General features: G+C 38.2%; 1 protein-coding gene across 3 annotated transcripts in view; it reads right to left on the bottom strand.

Moving 5' to 3' along the window:
• The window catches only part of MIPOL1 (mirror-image polydactyly 1), a 187,698-nt gene that overhangs the window by 26,781 nt on the left and 143,706 nt on the right, over positions 1–17,211 (bottom strand). The window lies entirely within an intron of this gene.

Here is a 17,211-nt window from a genome sequence, read left to right as displayed (position 1 = left end):
AATCAAACATTATTTCAATGTGGATTTCTAGTAGCAGTGCTTACTTATTATAATATTCAAGACAGTCCATATGACAGCTGCTAGTATGCAATAGCATATTTTATTCCTTTGTAGTTTATTAAGGTGTTTGTATGGAACACTGTCTGTTCCAACAGACTAAGGAGAAAAATCATATATCAACTAAAATATAATATACATGGACAAAAAAATATGGATGAACTAAAAGAAACAGAGAAGCTAAAAGGTCAGAGTGTTGATGTGTCATTATGCCTACTAGCTGCGGTTATCTGAAAATAGTGTGAAGAACCTTTTCAATTAAATGAAGACATATTTAAAATATAAATATTTATAAAGGGACATTAAATTCCTAGAACAGACTAATTAAAAAAAATTCCTTTAGCAGTTCCCCATAAAATTTACTGACTGAAATTCCACTATGGTTGAGCATTGATCACCATGGAAAAGCACAAAGGTATGCAAATAATGTTGAAAGCAGGTTACCGAAATACCACTACTGCCCACTTCTTAAACACCTGGTACAAGATTAAAAAAAAAAAAAAGACAGATGAGAAGTTAAACTGTTCAATGAATATATGGGTCCCTAATTAAAAAAAAAAATAGAGGATAGCCTTAATATTCTAACTTGTTCACACCAGTTGAGAGGCTTTTCTTCAGAATATATGAAAAATATAGTAATTTATTTAGATTTTAAAATACTGTGTCTGTGTGGCTACAGTTGGGATCCTTCTCAAAGACTGGTCATGAACAATACAGGTTGTGATCTACTACTACATATCTTAACTCATAATGATTGCATCTGATTGGCCAATAGATTCTGACATCTATATTTTGTAGCCAGTGTTATTCCTCCAGATAAAGGCACTGTGGTTGATAGATATTTTAATTTATTTTTTTTCCAAAAGAATACAATTACCAGACTTCCATCAATATGTGCTTTGCTAAAATACTTTTTAGTCCCTTCTGATACTAATTTGAAATTCCTTCATCAATGTCCCAATGATTATGTCTTCAAAGAATATTGATGATATAAATCAAAAATAAAAGGGAGTTCTAGGTCTGAAGAATGGGTCACAGAAGTATTCAAACAGTTCCTGTATTTCAGTAATTCATATGTTCTTTATAGTAGGCCTTTTGCTTTACTATGGCAGCACGGCCTCTTTTCTGCTCCAGCTTGAGTATGAGAGCTTCAAGGGCCCACCTTAACCATGTCCAGGTGGAAGAAAAAGTGACATGTGATGATGTCACTTATGCAGCTCCTGCAGATAGCAAGAGGTTTCCTCAGCCCCCAAAGTCAGAGTAGCTTCAAGCCTGCTAAAAAATATCACCACTTGTAACTGCTCCCAGAGGGACTTGACTTTGGCTGAAAATCAACCCTATGAAGTGCTGTTCCAAAAACACTTATTGCTTTGCCAGGCATACTTTTGCTGCGAGGTGGGAAATGATTTTCCACCTGAAGCAATTACAGAACAACATAGAGAAACGCTCCACTTAAAGGAAGAAAAAAAAACAACAGCAAAAACCCAAATATTCCCTACACGTCCCCTCCCTCTTCCTCCACCCCAGTGATAAACATATCCAATGGTCCCAAAGACATGTAGGTCTAACCTTGATTTTCACCACAAATGTTTTTCACACTTGAGTAAGTTCTGTAGACCTCTTGGACCTTATCCTGCACTCAGGATGGCTTTGAAAAGTGTCCCCTAATACTGCTGAGTGCACTCAAAGGCCATACAGCATCAATACCTTGAAAAGACTACCTCGAAGGTACTCTTACAAACATTGCAATAAGATGATATTAATAAAAAGCCCATAAGACCTAGAAGGACTTTGACATTTCACTGTAAAGTGGAGGATATAAAATGGTCAAGTTTGCGTTACATGTGAGTCAGGAGCCTGACAGCTGGTAGACTGGTAACTAGATGGCATCGCCCTACCATAGACAAATATTTTACTAGCCTTCCTTCATCTGCGATTGCACAAGTTAAGAGGACTGTGTTTTCTTCTCAGTAAAACCAACCAACCATCTCTCACTAATTTAATGGAAGGCAGCAGCTGTGCTAGACTCTAGTGCACAGGCCATGGACCGGGTTACAACAGGAATGCTCGTTGCACATAACTTTCCACTGTCACAGTCCATCGCAGTGTCGCTCTCTCATGTGTGGTGTACCCATGCATTCTTAGTTTATGATGAGCTCATGCAACCTCTTTCTTTTTATATTCTCTCATCAAATCCAGTGATAAACACTTGTTGAACAGAGCCTGCTATTGATTTTCTTCTCTGTGGTGGTTGGTCATATAACTTCAGGATTTTACAGGATAACATGTTGACAGATAAGTGCTGATCATGCGTGTCCGTACTGTCCAAAACCAATTACATGTGAGTATGGATCCACAGTAAGCAGAAACTTGAGATTCAGGCTTCTCTCCTGAAATGATCTAGGGAAATCTGTGACCTGTACAAAGGTCTAAACAGTCTAGACACTACATGATGCAAGCACAGGTTCATTGGTAACAGTGAAAGCTCAAACTGACGGTCATCCATCTTAGAATTTCCATTTTTCAACAAATACAAATTAAAGGCTACTGGCAAACACATTTTTCCTCCTTGGGCCTCAGTCTCCTCGTCTTTAAATAAGAGCAATCACAATGCTACCTTTGAAAGGTGCTCTGAGCTTCACCAATGTCAAGAAACCCAGATTATGTCAAGCACAATCTGAATTTAGGACAAAACTGAACCCAGATGGTCTTCTGGTGATGCCAAGCAGCAAACGATCTCTTTTCAGACTCCTTTTCACTCTCCAGGACTACTACAGTACCCCTGCTATTTCCCTGTGACTAGCCAGTGAGAGGTATTAAGGTATTATATGCGAGTTAATCATCGGAGCCTTTCTTGAAGTTGAAGGACCAGTGAGAGATGCTCTCAAACAAGAAATAACTGGAAACAGCACCACCTATCATTCCTCACATCCACCCCACCACTAAATGGCCCAGGACCCCCAGAAAACTAGTTTCTGGATTAATAGTGTTTGGTTAAAACAGAGCAAAACATACACAAAACTGATGAGTAGAAGGAAGGGTTTTTGAGGTCTTGGTAGCTGTAGTGCTTCTCTTCTGCTAGATCACAGATCCATAGTTAATAGCTTGTAGTTAAGGAATCCACCTGAATTCCCTGGGTACATGATGCACCTAGGGTTGGGGTCTCTATTAGCTCTAATTGATTTAAGACTGGAAGATGATAACTTAGCCTTTTCACACATACATATATGTTTTTTCACAAACACAGATATAGCACAGATATAGCACACCCAAGTTTACAGAAGAGACTACTTTAGATTTTATGGTTTAATCTTGAATATTACTTGATACATGTTAACATTAATTACATATCTTCAGGATTCCACAATGTATCTGTGCTAATTGCAAGAAACAGATTCCCAGGCTCTCAAATATCTTCCATGAATTAGGAGACTGTGTTTTCAATAAAACACAGTTTTCCTAGGTTACATGTTTTTCCTAGAACCATCTTTCTGTAAAATGTTCCTGTTGTGTTTTGACAGGGAATTGGCTGTATCAGCATATTTTAGCCCAATCATTCACAGAGTGCACCATAAAGGCTTGCTTCTAAGTAAGTAAAATTAACCTGAAATTTAAAAATTAATTTTATTTTGTGTGGTGTTTATTTTATCATACCAGAAGTTACACAAAGAATTTTGCTATCTTGTATCTGTTCTTCGTTGTCAATTCATATGCTTTGGCCATTCTTAAGTATTTGCCAATGGCTTCAGTTAACAAAATAACTTTAACTTAGTATTTGTAGTACTGTAGTTATTCCCTACAGTAATAGATTGTTTAGGTAACACTGCAAATACAGAGGGAATCTTATCTATTAATCGAAGACAGAACTGGCACCAAGAGTGACCTCAATATTTAAATATAATGGATTTTTAAGATGGTGCCAGCAACTCTGTGTTTTACCACGTATCACAACCTCCTGTCTGCTTTTCTTGGGAAGCGTGAGCAGGGGCAGAGCAGCCCCTGGCTTGGCTGCGGGCAGTGGGCAAAAAAGAGGGGCACAGCTGGCTCACAGACAAGAGGTATTGCTGCTTTCCCCATCTCCAGGCTGAACTGGCAGCACCTGCGCCTCTCTGCTGGTTGCTGGAGGCCACTGGGTTGACATGGATCACCGAAGGGGTGTGTACGTGGGTGGTGTGGAGCCAGTGGCTCTGGCCTGGGGCCAGCAGGGAAATTGCCGATGTCAGGGATTTGCAGAAACACAAGCTTGGTGGAAGAGAGAGACAGAGGATCTTGTCCTAAAGGTCACAGTGATTTATTTTTTATTCCAAGAGTACGTTTTTGACAATATTTTTTACATCTGTTTAAAGAACAGTGCATAATTTTCCTCACAGCTAAACTTAATTAAGAAAGCCCTAAGATAATAGCCACCGGCATATAAGAACTAGAACTGGTAGAAGACAGTGTATTACTAGGTAGTTAAAACCACTATGTATTTTTTGTCTTTATCTGATTACCCTTGCCAAGAACTTCATTCTGAATGCTGTTGCTCACAAGGAAACCAGGCTATTATGGCATAAAGGAACATTAGGCCTTCTAACCAGGCATTTCAGGATCAGCTCCTGCAGTCCTACACGCCCACCAACCCAGTCTGGACTTTCAGCAACCCCTTCAGCTCCCGCAGGCTTGGCAGCACTACAGGCATGAACCTTTGCTCTCCAAAATGCCAACCACGGAAATCTTTCCTGACAACAAAGAACGAGCACGTTCAAGAGCTAGGCATTTCTGCTAGGAACCTTAATCAGTGTCACCTGTCACCATAGTTTTGAATTTAGATTTCTCTGCAGAACTAATAAAATCTAATAGAGATTTCTTTGTTAGAAATTATGCATGAAGTTAAGGCTAATTTGGGTTGGGCCTTTAGTTTTCTTTGCAGCTTCTCACTGGTAAAGATAATAGCTTCTCACTTCCATTTTAGACAAGTGACCTAGACACAGACAATTTTATTTCAAATGAACAAAATCCTTCTGCAAAAAGTAGCAATATTAGTGAATCAACTTGTATTAGATAAACTGCAAAAAGTCCGATGAAGCAAATGAGAATCCTGACACTGAAAACTGAAACAGTGAAGTGTCCACTCAGTGCAAAGGAGTACTTCATATATACATTTATACAAAAGCAATCTGATGGTGCTGATATATATTATAATGCAGGCATCAGAATCACCTGAAAACAAGCTCAATGTAATGACTATGTGCTGTTGACTTTTATTTTTGTCTCCAGGGAATAGTGTTTACTTTGCTTTAAAATTTATATGAGTCATTTTGTTATGTGCCTTTTTTTAATTAGTCTGAAGGAAACAGTCATTTGAGAAAGAGAACGGAAATCAATTCTGATTTGATACTGATAGCTACTGTGCGATGTAAACTGTGTGTTCTTTCTAATTAAATGTAAACACGTGCAGTTCTAAAGTCCAGCAGTGATGACAACAACTACTAGAAAGGATTGCCTAAGATCTGGTCAACTGATCCTTGTGAACCTTTTGTTCATACCGTAGGTGAGCTTGTGCAATCTGTCTCAGGGTGAATGCCAGTTGTAACTGACTTTATTTTAGGTCATCTTCAGAGAAAAGACTTGACAAGAATGTGGAGAGCTCTGTAATACCTCCAGTTACCCATTAACTATGTCCTTCTGATAGCTAATCAATAGCATTGCATGGAGCCAAACACACTGCACTGAACTGCCCCTCTTCCAAAAGCCAAGTCTTGGTAAATATTTAATGGCAGTAAAGGTGTTTTGACTCTTATCAATCTGATATGTTAAAGAACTCTTGAAAGAAACTTTATCTTGCTTCTCTCTGCATAAATAATTTGTTCGGTTACAATTTTAGTCTTATGCGAAAGCCTCTAATTTAATGATCTAATGCTTTTAAATCAAGGCTTTGGACAGAGAAAATGTAGTTTCAATCCACGTGTCACAAAATAAATAAAAACCAAAGTTTATTTCCTTGATAAAATGCCAACTAGAAATATACATCAAGAAACCCAGTCCTTTATACTGTAGTAGTAAACACTGAGCCAGACTCGCTCAAAACCTGTTATACAAGTGCACATTTGAGATCTGCTTACAAGGCTTAAGTTTCTGTAAAATTCTTAGCTCTCATTCACACCAAGATGATGTAAGATTTTTAGCCTCTTTTCACCAGGGAAAAAACCCCAACTCTTAAAATAGCTATACTAAGATCCAGAGACTTTCTGTACCCATATAGTGAATATTTCCAGCTTCAAGTGGGTATATTTTCATCTAATGAGTTTTATTAAGCATGTTTCTATTTTCTATTTTTTCTTGTACAAAGCAGCTTGTCTAGATCACTAACAGAGAAACACTTTTGTCCTGATCTTTTAACATCTACTGCAGATACCCCTCTGGTACAGCCAGGTAGGATTCAAACATCTCCTTAGGAACTTAGATGGGCTTATTCCATGCCTCTGTGCTAACGTCACAGGATGGGGAATGGAGGAGTCTTCTGACCCCCTCCCACAGCACAGTCTTCCAGACTTCTCTGCATGATCCAGCTTCAGTATGAGCCTAAGTACTTTGAACAAACTGATTCAGCAATGGATCCAAGCTTTTTCTTGGAAAATAATCTGAGAATAAAACATTGATAGCGTTTCAGCTTCCAAAATGTGAATCACCATAAATGTTTTCCCAGAAGTATAAGCATTATTTTTTCCCCAGTGTTTACATGGCCTCCTTAGTGTTCTTGATGCCATTCAATAGATTCCAAAAATAAAGATCACTGGAATACTTTCCAAACACTGGCATAGATAAATTGAACAACTTGAAGTTTTCCAATCACTAGTAATTGCCTCTGATGAAAGCAGTATTAATTAAAATCATAAAGACATATAAATCAATCAAGTAGTAAAGCACATAGCACCATTTAGCAATGATCGGCTGAAGAAAGCCTGTTACTAATAACCTCAGAAAATATCTTGTACTTAATTCAATGTTATCTTTATAAATCAGACACGATCATGCATTTTATGGTTGTCCTGATTTGCTATTGTGATCGTTTGGCTTAACTCCCCCACTGAATCAGAAAAGTTAGAGATGAATCTGTCTTGGACCCAGAGTTGGAAGCCAGCCCTGCCTTCCAGCATGGCCAGGAACATCCAGCTGAGTAGATGGAAGAGAAGAGTCTCTGCAGAAGAAGGCAATTAGAAGAAATACAAAGAATGGAAATGGATTTCAAAGATGGAATAACCAAATACATATGGAATTTGAGAGAGGGATGATCTCATGGATGAGCTGAGTAGCCCTAAAGCTAGAAACCCTGTGTGACTAACCTGAGAAGGAGAATCACATGGGGCTCTGTCCCTTGTCTCTATTGTCTTGCTGAATAAGTGGGTTAAGTGGGTTAAGAATCTTTGAATGACTTTGTAAAAAAGAGGAAATGTAACTTTTTTAGTTTGAGGATACTTCCTTCCCTGACCCAGGAAAATAAACCAGAATATTTGAACACTTTTTTCTGATCTTTCTCAAAGGTGTTACAGAAAAATATTATGCAACTCTGACCAAAGGCAAACATGGTGTCCTGTGCTCCAGCCATGTCCAGCGGTGGTCACTAGAGTGCCAAAAAGCGAGGTACTGATGAACTCTAGGTGATTGTGCCCAGCATATGTTTTCCTCCCTTTCTTGATACTGTGCACAACAACATGTACCATTCTAGTGACTCACCAGGAGGACTGCATATGCTGCAGTCTGAAATCATCTTCCACACTGGTACAGACACCTGTAATATCTACTCTAATGCTATCATGGCTTCTCCCATACAAAAATGCAGCTGGTTTTGGGGATTGCTATGCAGAATACACACTTAGCAAATCACCTCCTGAAAGCCATGTAAATGACACAATGGCAACTCAGTCATGTCTTACCTAGCTGCTGCTGCCAAACCCTTACTCGTATAAATCATACAGCTCCTTGGACAGTTAAGCGCTATGAAACAAGGTAGTTAAAACGATGGCTTAAATGATAAATGGAGCACCTGGGAAATTTAATATAGGGGAAGTCTGCTTCCCTATTGTACCAATGCTTACTGAAGCAACTGGGCAGACTTGCCTGGGCCATTCTCCTTAACGTGAAACAAGGACACATGCTGAGGGAATGATTTAGTGGATTGGGTATAAGACCTCTGTCTTGAATTCCCTCTTCTATTTCACATCTTCTGTGTGGTACTGAGCAAGTCACAACATGCAAAGCTCAGCCTGCCATGCTGAAACCAGGAGTAAAGTACTTTTCCCTAGCTCTTTGTCTTCTTTAAATTCTAAGCTTTGGGGGCCCTGGATTACTTCTTATTACCTGCACGTGCCGCATCTTCGAAAACTGAGGCCACAATCTCAGTTCAGGTCTCACCACAAATTATTAATCATGGAAAGATACAAAAGAGCTAATTAACAGTATGCATGTGTTGGCAGTGCATATCGACCTGGTTAACCTAAGCAGACAGACTCATATTTTGGACCTTAATGGAAAAAACAGTTTTTCACAAAAACCTGCCTCCTCACTGCAGGTTCAGCAACCATGGGGCATAGGCAGTCACAGCGACCTCCTGGGCTTTGTTGAGGTGCCACGAGCTCAGAGCCTTGTTTTCTGAGGTGTTCTTGCCTTTCTGCCAGGCAAAAGGGGCCATCAACTGGAAGCCAAAACACAGAACTTACATACCTCTTAAAAAGCTTGAGATTAGACTGCTGGCTTCTGAAGAAAAATCAGTGAAGAGAAGGTTCCTAAGCATAGGGGCTGTAAAGAGCTGTAAACAGTGCTGAATTAATTTCTGCATCCTAAAACTTTTAAATCAGTTTCCCTCACCTCTCTCTTCCTTTACCCTCATGGGTTTTGACTGTTGGGCTACTGAAATAAAATCTGTAAAAGAATAATATAGCTGTGAGCCTTAATTTTTAGTTTTTTCTTTTTTGTCAGCATATCATTTCTCCATGACCAGTAGGTAAAAGTGAAATACTGGAGCAGCAAATGTATTTGCTACCTACCATGCTTATACACATTCAACAGATATTATGCCCTCCTCTGATAGGAGCAGTAACATTGCTCAAGAGGGAGAACTAAATTCCTACACCACAACAGTCCTCATTCTACTGTCACAACTGTAGAAATATAGTAAAATGACTCTTTTGGTAAAGACAGTAGGGAAGAAGAGCTAAATGGAAGAATATGTTTTTCTGTATCTCCACGAAAACCCTTAGGATGGAAGTCCTTTTTACAGAATAGGATTGAAACAAACAGAACATGATGTTTTACGAGCCTGTATAACACTAAGATCCTGCATGGCTCAGAAGCAAAAGAAAGATAAATCAGACAATATGAACCTTGTTACCCATCCTTCTTCCCACTCCTTTGGGTGAGGGACAAATTCACAGCACTTCTTCCTCTTTGCTGAAAGTTGCTCCCGAGTTCTATCTTCTTTAATGCTAGTGGAAGCCATCAGTGCATTTCCCATTGAGAACTAGGATAAAGCCTTGTGAAGAATGCCTTGAATTTATTTGTATTAAGAAGCTAAAGGCTGAGGCCGTCGGTAGATGCTTACACTGTTCTGGGTGCCTAGTACAACTAAATACTTCCTAGAAATCTTGCTGCTTCCTTCTGATCTCTGGGAATGGAACATCAGAAGAGAAAGAATACAAGAAAATATTACTTTATACATCCAAAAAGAGCGGCAAGAAGAAAAAGTTCCTTCACGATTAAAAAGAAAACAATAAATAATCTAGATGTTTGAACTTCTGGCCTTAACCATGTCTCAATGACCATGGGGTTGGTACAACACAAGTCCTTCATGGTGTATTTTCAATGCAATATAAAGAGTTTTTACCTTAATGAGATATGTAAGATCAGAATCTATGAATCAACTTCATGATATGCCCCTAAGTTATTTTTTCATGGACAGCAGGTGAGCGGATGTCATTCTTGTTTAATCAGGAGTTAAAGCGTGTACAGTAATTCCTTATTTTCACAATATTCCTTCTGACAAAGATAACAACCATAAGAATGGCTCCCAGCTGGCTAAACCTGACATACAGGTTTTGTTAATAAAAAAATGCATGACTTAATTAATGAAATGGATCTATTAAGACTGTCCCCCAATCAACCACAATGGCCCCACCTACAGCTGAACTTCACATGACCTATCTTACGCAAAAAGAATTGTAATAACTTGCACTGGAAGCTGTTATAGAGGAAAGGTTGTTATGATGGAAAAATATGAGCCAGAAATGCATACAATGCCCCTAGAGGAGAGAGCTTAGTATTTTCACTTTTACTCAGTGTTTTCTTTCACAGTGAATAATTGAAACAATTTTGCTCAACTGTGTAAAATTATTTCATCAAGAATAATTACATTTGATCTATTAGCACCTGATACTATCTACCGTCTAAATTGCTTGCATTCAATCCATGAGTAATGTCAACAGTATTAACGTCCATTATGGAAGCATTAGCTGAGTAAAAATAATTTTTAAATGTTTGACATTCTTGTACCCTTTCTCTAGCACAGTGTTCAAAAGAAGTATCATTATACCAACATGTTCTTGGATTTTTTTTAAGGCCTGCCTTTATTCAAGTCTGCAAACTCAGGGTCTTTAAAATCACAATTTGCCTGTTTTGTTCTGGCAAGCATAAATCTGCAGCAATCCACTCATTTTACATTCTTCAGTGTTCCTGTCTATCTGTCCCACACTAATTGGCTGTCCAAATTCACTTCCATCAACTTTGGCAGGCTCCTTCACTAAACTAGTTTTTTTACCCCCCAATCATAAAGAGCCACACTGTTAAAAACAGAAAGAAGGAACTCTGTGACATTTCTACAACAAAGTTAGAGATATATTCATTAACTTGATCACACACGAACACACTCTGGCCCAAAACTGAACTAATGCAACAACTGAACTCACCTATCTGGAAAGCAGATACCTTTCTTTCTCTCTTGAAACCTTATTCATATTTCAAAGATTTCTGAATTCGTGCTGCCTTTTAGCAGAGGAAATCTTATGAACTGTTTAAGATTACATTCTCACTGAAAGCGATGAATGCCACAGTCTTCTCCAGAATAAAAAGCTACTTTCTCTCCTTGAAATAGTAACTTTACAATAATTTGGAGGAAGCAGAAGAAATAGTTGGTCTTTAAACATTAAATGTATTAATGGGGTACTCACAGTGTATGACTCGTCTGCAAAAAGCAGTTCAGTACTTGCATTTCAGGAGGACTGCTGCAATACTGTGATAAATTTAGGTTTACACCATTTAAGATTTAGTAGAATCTAATAAAGAAAGCTTAAGCCAATGTACTTTCCAAAAAATGCATGAGTAGCATTATTTACATCTTATAGCTAGGGGAATCGAAAGGCAAAGAAAAAACATTCCAAAAGAGGCCCTTCATTTCCACTCCCCAGACGGAGACCTTTAGGACTTGGTGTTCACAACTTTCAGGGACTTGCAACTCCAGATGAAAACAATGACAAACCAGAACACTCAAAGCAGGAGTCGCCCGAGCACTTAAGCGGCATGTATAAAATCATCCACTTCTCCAAACTCATAATGCTCTTAAGTCCTGCTCGGTTCTCTGGAAACCTCAGACCTGAGTATACGGGTGGAGCATTTGGCAGCACTTGCTTGTTACATGGCATTGTGGGAAATGGAGCTTCTGCAGAGCTCAGAAAAATGATCCAAAAAAGAAGTGACACAGGCTACGTACGATGCTGCCTTGATTAGTAAAAATGTTTTGTGTGATGCTCTGGAGTGGAGAAAAAGAATTCTGATATATTAGGAGATATAAAGAGACATAATTCCTAAGGAGAGAAATTCTGTCTGCTCCCAAGACACTGTGAATCTGTTCTTTATAGTTTTCTTTCCCAGTCTTAGTTTTCCATGATTTATTGAGCCTTAAAATCATAGCACTTTGGTGAAAGCTTTGTGCATTTCCTTATCCTGAAGTTCTGACTTATTTAGGTCATTGGGAGGCAGAACAGTAACAGAGAAAAAATAACAGGACCACTTCAGAGCATGAGAACTCTCAAGTCCAAGGTAAATATATCTGTTCACAAGGAACCCCAGAAATGGAGACACTAAGAGAAAGAAGGCATGTTCACTACATCCTGAGCTTTTAGTGTAGACCTTTGTCTTGTTTCACCTACTCTGCAGAAAATGATTTCTTAGTGTTGTCTGAGGAAAAAAATTAGTTCACAGGAATCTGAAGAACAGAAATAAAATACTTATGCCTAGAGTTAGGGAAAACATTCAGAAGTCATTTGTAAGAGCAGAGTAGATGACAGGACTGTTTAGATAGTAGACAAAACTTTGGGACACACAAATATTCTATATTCTATATAAAATTCCAGATGTTCTATAAATGAAAAAAGTCAGCTCACCAAAATAATCAGAACCCAGAATCTTTTATCAAAAGACAGTAACATCTTGCTTATGTTTATGATGAGTAAAATTCACTGGCTGTTCAGGTGCAGGCAAGCCTTCAGAGGGAGACTCTGGGAAAAAGAAATGAAGTATGACATTCTCCGAGTAAATATGGTGTGTGTGTGTGTGGAACAATTCACTTGCCGGCCCCATCAAGTCCTGACAAAAGGAATGTGAGAGCTGTTCCCAAGGTGAAAGAAGACAGGCTGAACAATGTGGCTAATGGGATCACATTGAGCTAACGGGATCACCATGACTTGCTTGACTTCTGTTGGTGCATGTCAAAACTCTGATGTGTTTTAAAATACATTCTACAACAGTAGGCTAAATCTTGAGGTGTTTTGGAAAGAATTTACATATCTTCGGATTTTGAGACTTGTGTGGAAAGAGTTGACAGGGCAAGAACACCTCAAGTTCAGAAATATGCAAATTGCCAGAGCAGATTTTCTTCTATCAGAGAAAATAAAAAAAAAGAAACAGAAGGCTTGAATATGTTAGTATCTTATTAAACAGGCATTTATTGCTGCTGCCCTCACATAGACATGCAGAGGTTACAGACACCTCACACTTGCACAAGCCCCCAGTTGCTATCTCTCATAAGCCAGGTTTAGACAAGACAATAAACTCAACCACACTGTACCACCTAACTATGCGTTCATATTTGGCAAGTACTGACAACACTTGAGAATGCTGCAAATAATATTACTGATTTCTAGAAGCTCTGGAAAACTTGCTTAGTGATCTTGATTATGGTACCCTGAAAGTATTCTTTAGATAATCTTGAGTCAACACATAAGGATTTAAAAATAAAATTGTACAGGTCTTAATGATCCAGCTTTGGCACTTATAGTTAAACTACTGCTCCAGAAAACAACTGGTTTTTCAAAGGGGCAGCTGCAGATCCCCTCCCAGCTCCCAACATGCAAACTCAGGTGCCTAAACTTATGTACATGAGACTGAAAATTTTGGCCCCCCTATTTAACAGGCAGATTTGCTGGGAGGCCTCTTGTAACCAGATTTTTTTTAAAGCCTTATATTATTGGACAGATACTGGCCCTAGTCCAATCCACAACAGCAAGTCCAAAGAAACAGCTCAGAGAAAACCAGCAGCCTTATTAGCTTTTAAAGATTTCATTTTCAAGAACTCAAGACCCTTTATTGACTAATGAAAGGTTGGGTCCCCAAGCCCACAGACTGATGTTGCTTGGAACATATTTTAATCATTTTGGAGTGCTAGCAGCCATCTGTCTAAAGAGCTTTGATGGCATAAATGCACTCTGAACTGCAGCTCCTTCTGACACCAAACACTCCAAAAGTAGGCATGGCAACTTTTAGACAACTCAAGGCCTTGCAATATGATAAGGCTGCTTTTATTATTTAGCACATCATTAGATTTAATGACACCACAGATAAGAGATACACTGAAAAGATACCATTGTCATCACCTATCTTATAATAGCAACATCCAACTGTGACTTTTCTTTGTTTCCATCCGACATTTGTTACTTACTATGCTATTTTAAAATAATAGATAAATGAAATAAAAGGATTTTTTCCTACTACAAACATCAGAAATATTAAAAAAAATGTATTTGACAAAAAATAATACAAAAGACAAAGGAAGACTCTTTTTTTTCTTAATAGTTTCCTACTTAGTTTTTAAAAACAGTGATATAGAAGACAAGTAAAGAAACCCCAAATAATCTACTGTATTTACAACTTAGGCTACTGACTGTTGGGTAGATATTGTTTGTATATACAAGTTTACTTTGACCAGCACTGAATACAAACTTACATTGAAAAGAGATCCTTTACTTTTACAGCTCTTAACATGAGAACGTTTATAACAAATTTTACACAATTCTCATTATTATTTCCTATTCTTGAAACAATTCAGCCATCTCAAAGCTTATTTTGTGGTGATCAGTGTTTTTGTTGTGGTGTCTACTGAACAGTACAGACACATATTATTAACCCTGAAAGCTTGGAAACAACGACAGCGTCAAGCGTGAAGAAAAAGTACTTAAATTACTAGAGTCAAGAAATTGCTCTTAAAAATCAAAGCAGCAGCCCTAAGACACTGGTAAGAACTGCAAAAATGGTCTCTCTTCATGATGGGAGAGACACTGCAGTGGATCCTGTGTGGCAGACCATGACTTTATTTGCTCCAAATGTCAACTCTAAAATTACAATACTAGCGGGTTTCTTTTCTTTCTGAGATCTCATTCTTGGCTCTCTTACTTACTCAGGACATTAGCTACCAGTTGCCAGGAGAAACTTTTACTATTTCATGGTGTAATATTGTATTTTTCAATTCACAACTGACATAATAAATGCGGGTAGCTAGCAGTGTGAAGAAGGTGAAATAAATAAATAAATAAACACAGCATTTGTCAATCATGGAAACATTTGTGGCTGGCTATGCTCTAATGTGCATCACTGATACAGCACAGACTAAGAGAAAAGAAGACAAAACCATAACATGAAGTGGCTCAGGTCGGGGAAGGGCTTCTCTAAACTCTCTTTGCTGACAACGAAAATATACCACTGATGATTCACTCAGCATAATTCCCTCCCTCTCCTCCTGTAGGTTTTCCTTCCAAACTCAGAGCGAGAAAAGCTCCTCTGCTAGCAAGATAGCAGCTCTGTACCACTGCTCACGTGCCTTCTTGGTAGTGTTAGGAAAAAAACAAGTGGCTCTGTGCTAGTTCTCCTTCCTATCATGACTATACGAACTGCAGCTTGTAAAAGCAAACTATTACTAGTATGTTACACTTTACTCAAATATTTGAAAGATTCAGAATTGTGCAACTCCCAGCAGGCCCACTTACTCACTGGAAAACTGTGTTTGGAGCTTCCAAGTTGGTCTTTACTCTCCTCAAAATGAGAGCCTTCAAACCTATGCTGGAAGAATTACCCACACCAGATGAGTAACACATCACTATGGAATGCTGGACACAAGGTTAAAAACCTTCAGCTTCCAAAACACAAGACCTCTATCACATTAGTTGGAAATGCATGACATGCATGTATCAATTTAATAAAAGCTCTAAGTTTATAGACAGGAACTGAGCAAAGAAAGTACCTTACTTTTGACTTTGTTTGCAAACACAACAGGGGGGCAGTCTTCTGGCTTGTAATATGTAACAGGCAGGGGACTCCTCCTGCTACCTGCATTCCTAGATACTGTCTAGCAGTTTGCTAGGGCGAGAGCAGTGTTAAGCGCAAAGTAAGAAGAGCGATGTTATGTCTAGCACTGGTTGAAAATTGCTCATGTGGGAAGTCTCATCAAAGACTTTGTTTTTTATTGGGAGATGTAAATTCCAACACTAAAATATATGTTGCCTTCCTGTGGCAAATTTGTAAGTGAAAATTTTTCTTTCACCTTAATATTTCAACTTGAAGTGCCATTTTTTTCAGTTCTTCAGCTGAAGAGAACTAAACTGAAACACATCAAAGTGATGATTTTTCAAAATTATTGAACTGACATTTTAACATAAAAACATGTCCTGTGAAAAACCAACAAAAAACGAAATGGCATTTAAAGTCCTCCTGACAATGTTATTACCTTGTTTCTAAAAATCGTATTAATAACAAAAGAATTCCCATTCATACAATATTTACAGGGCAAGCTGAATTCTTTTTTTACGCTTTTAGATTTTCTTTCTTACTTCTCAGGGGAAAACAGTCTTCCAAATAGCTCTTATTACACACACAGTTTTCCTGTGTTTGTTAACTTGCTCTAGAGAGGGTTGTTTCTTATCTTGTATCTGTTTTCATTCCCTCATTTTAAAGCAGGAATACCTGCATTTTCATAGTCTCTAAAGGCGTTATGCAAAATGGTAAAACTTCTTATTCAGTTTATACAAACAAAGCAGCTGAAGCAGAGTTTAGTGATGTGATTCATCTATATTCATCCAGAACTTCAGTGGCAGAATCAGATTTCGTAGCCTCTGGCCGCATACCCTTTCTACCAGACAGCAGATTTCATAATCCTGCATATGCTCTTTATAGATTTTCCAATTTTTCTTTTGAGTATTCTTACATTATATAGAATACATATTAACTCTAGTGATCTCAATGTCCTAATTTTTACAAGTATTTCCATAGGAGTATTGTATTGCTAATCTACTTTGTATTGCTAATCTACTCCAAACTACCTGTAGCAGTCAGTGGGTTGATTGCAGGTATTTCTTCCATTTTATCATTTAACAAATTTCAAAACCAGATCCTATACACCTCTAATTATGTGCTTATTCCAAAAAGCACAGCACAAAATTACCCTTCTTAGACTTTTCAGCTCACTGAGAAACCAAGGAAGTCCTAACAGAAAATTACAGAGAGCAGAGGTAAAAAGCATGAAGGAACCAGCCAGGCAAAGGAGAGTTGTGAACGGAAAGCTAGTAGGGCCATGTATACAATCATGAGATCATATCAGCATCCAATGGCAAGGAATTCCTTTCTGTCAAGTAAATCGTTACTCTTAGAGAAGAACAGAAACCCATTTGAAAAGGTCCATCACAGCTAAAAAGACAAAGTAAACACTGTTTTAATTCTCATTACCCCACAACAGCAAATAGGTAGAGAAGAAGTCTGCTCAAGTCTGATGAAATACAGTGTAAGGACTTGCCCGGTGCTTTTAGCTTTAATGTACTTGGCACAAAAAGTGACTGGTTGCTCCTCAACTAATCTTCAAAA

Source organism: Pipra filicauda, unplaced genomic scaffold (assembly GCF_003945595.2).
Source record: "Pipra filicauda isolate LSUMZ 115617 unplaced genomic scaffold, ASM394559v2 scaffold438_size560415_pilon, whole genome shotgun sequence".
NCBI classification, from domain to species: Eukaryota; Metazoa; Chordata; class Aves; order Passeriformes; family Pipridae; genus Pipra; species Pipra filicauda.
Note: the sequence above shows the minus strand (reverse complement) of the source record. Positions and strands in the feature narration are given on the sequence as shown.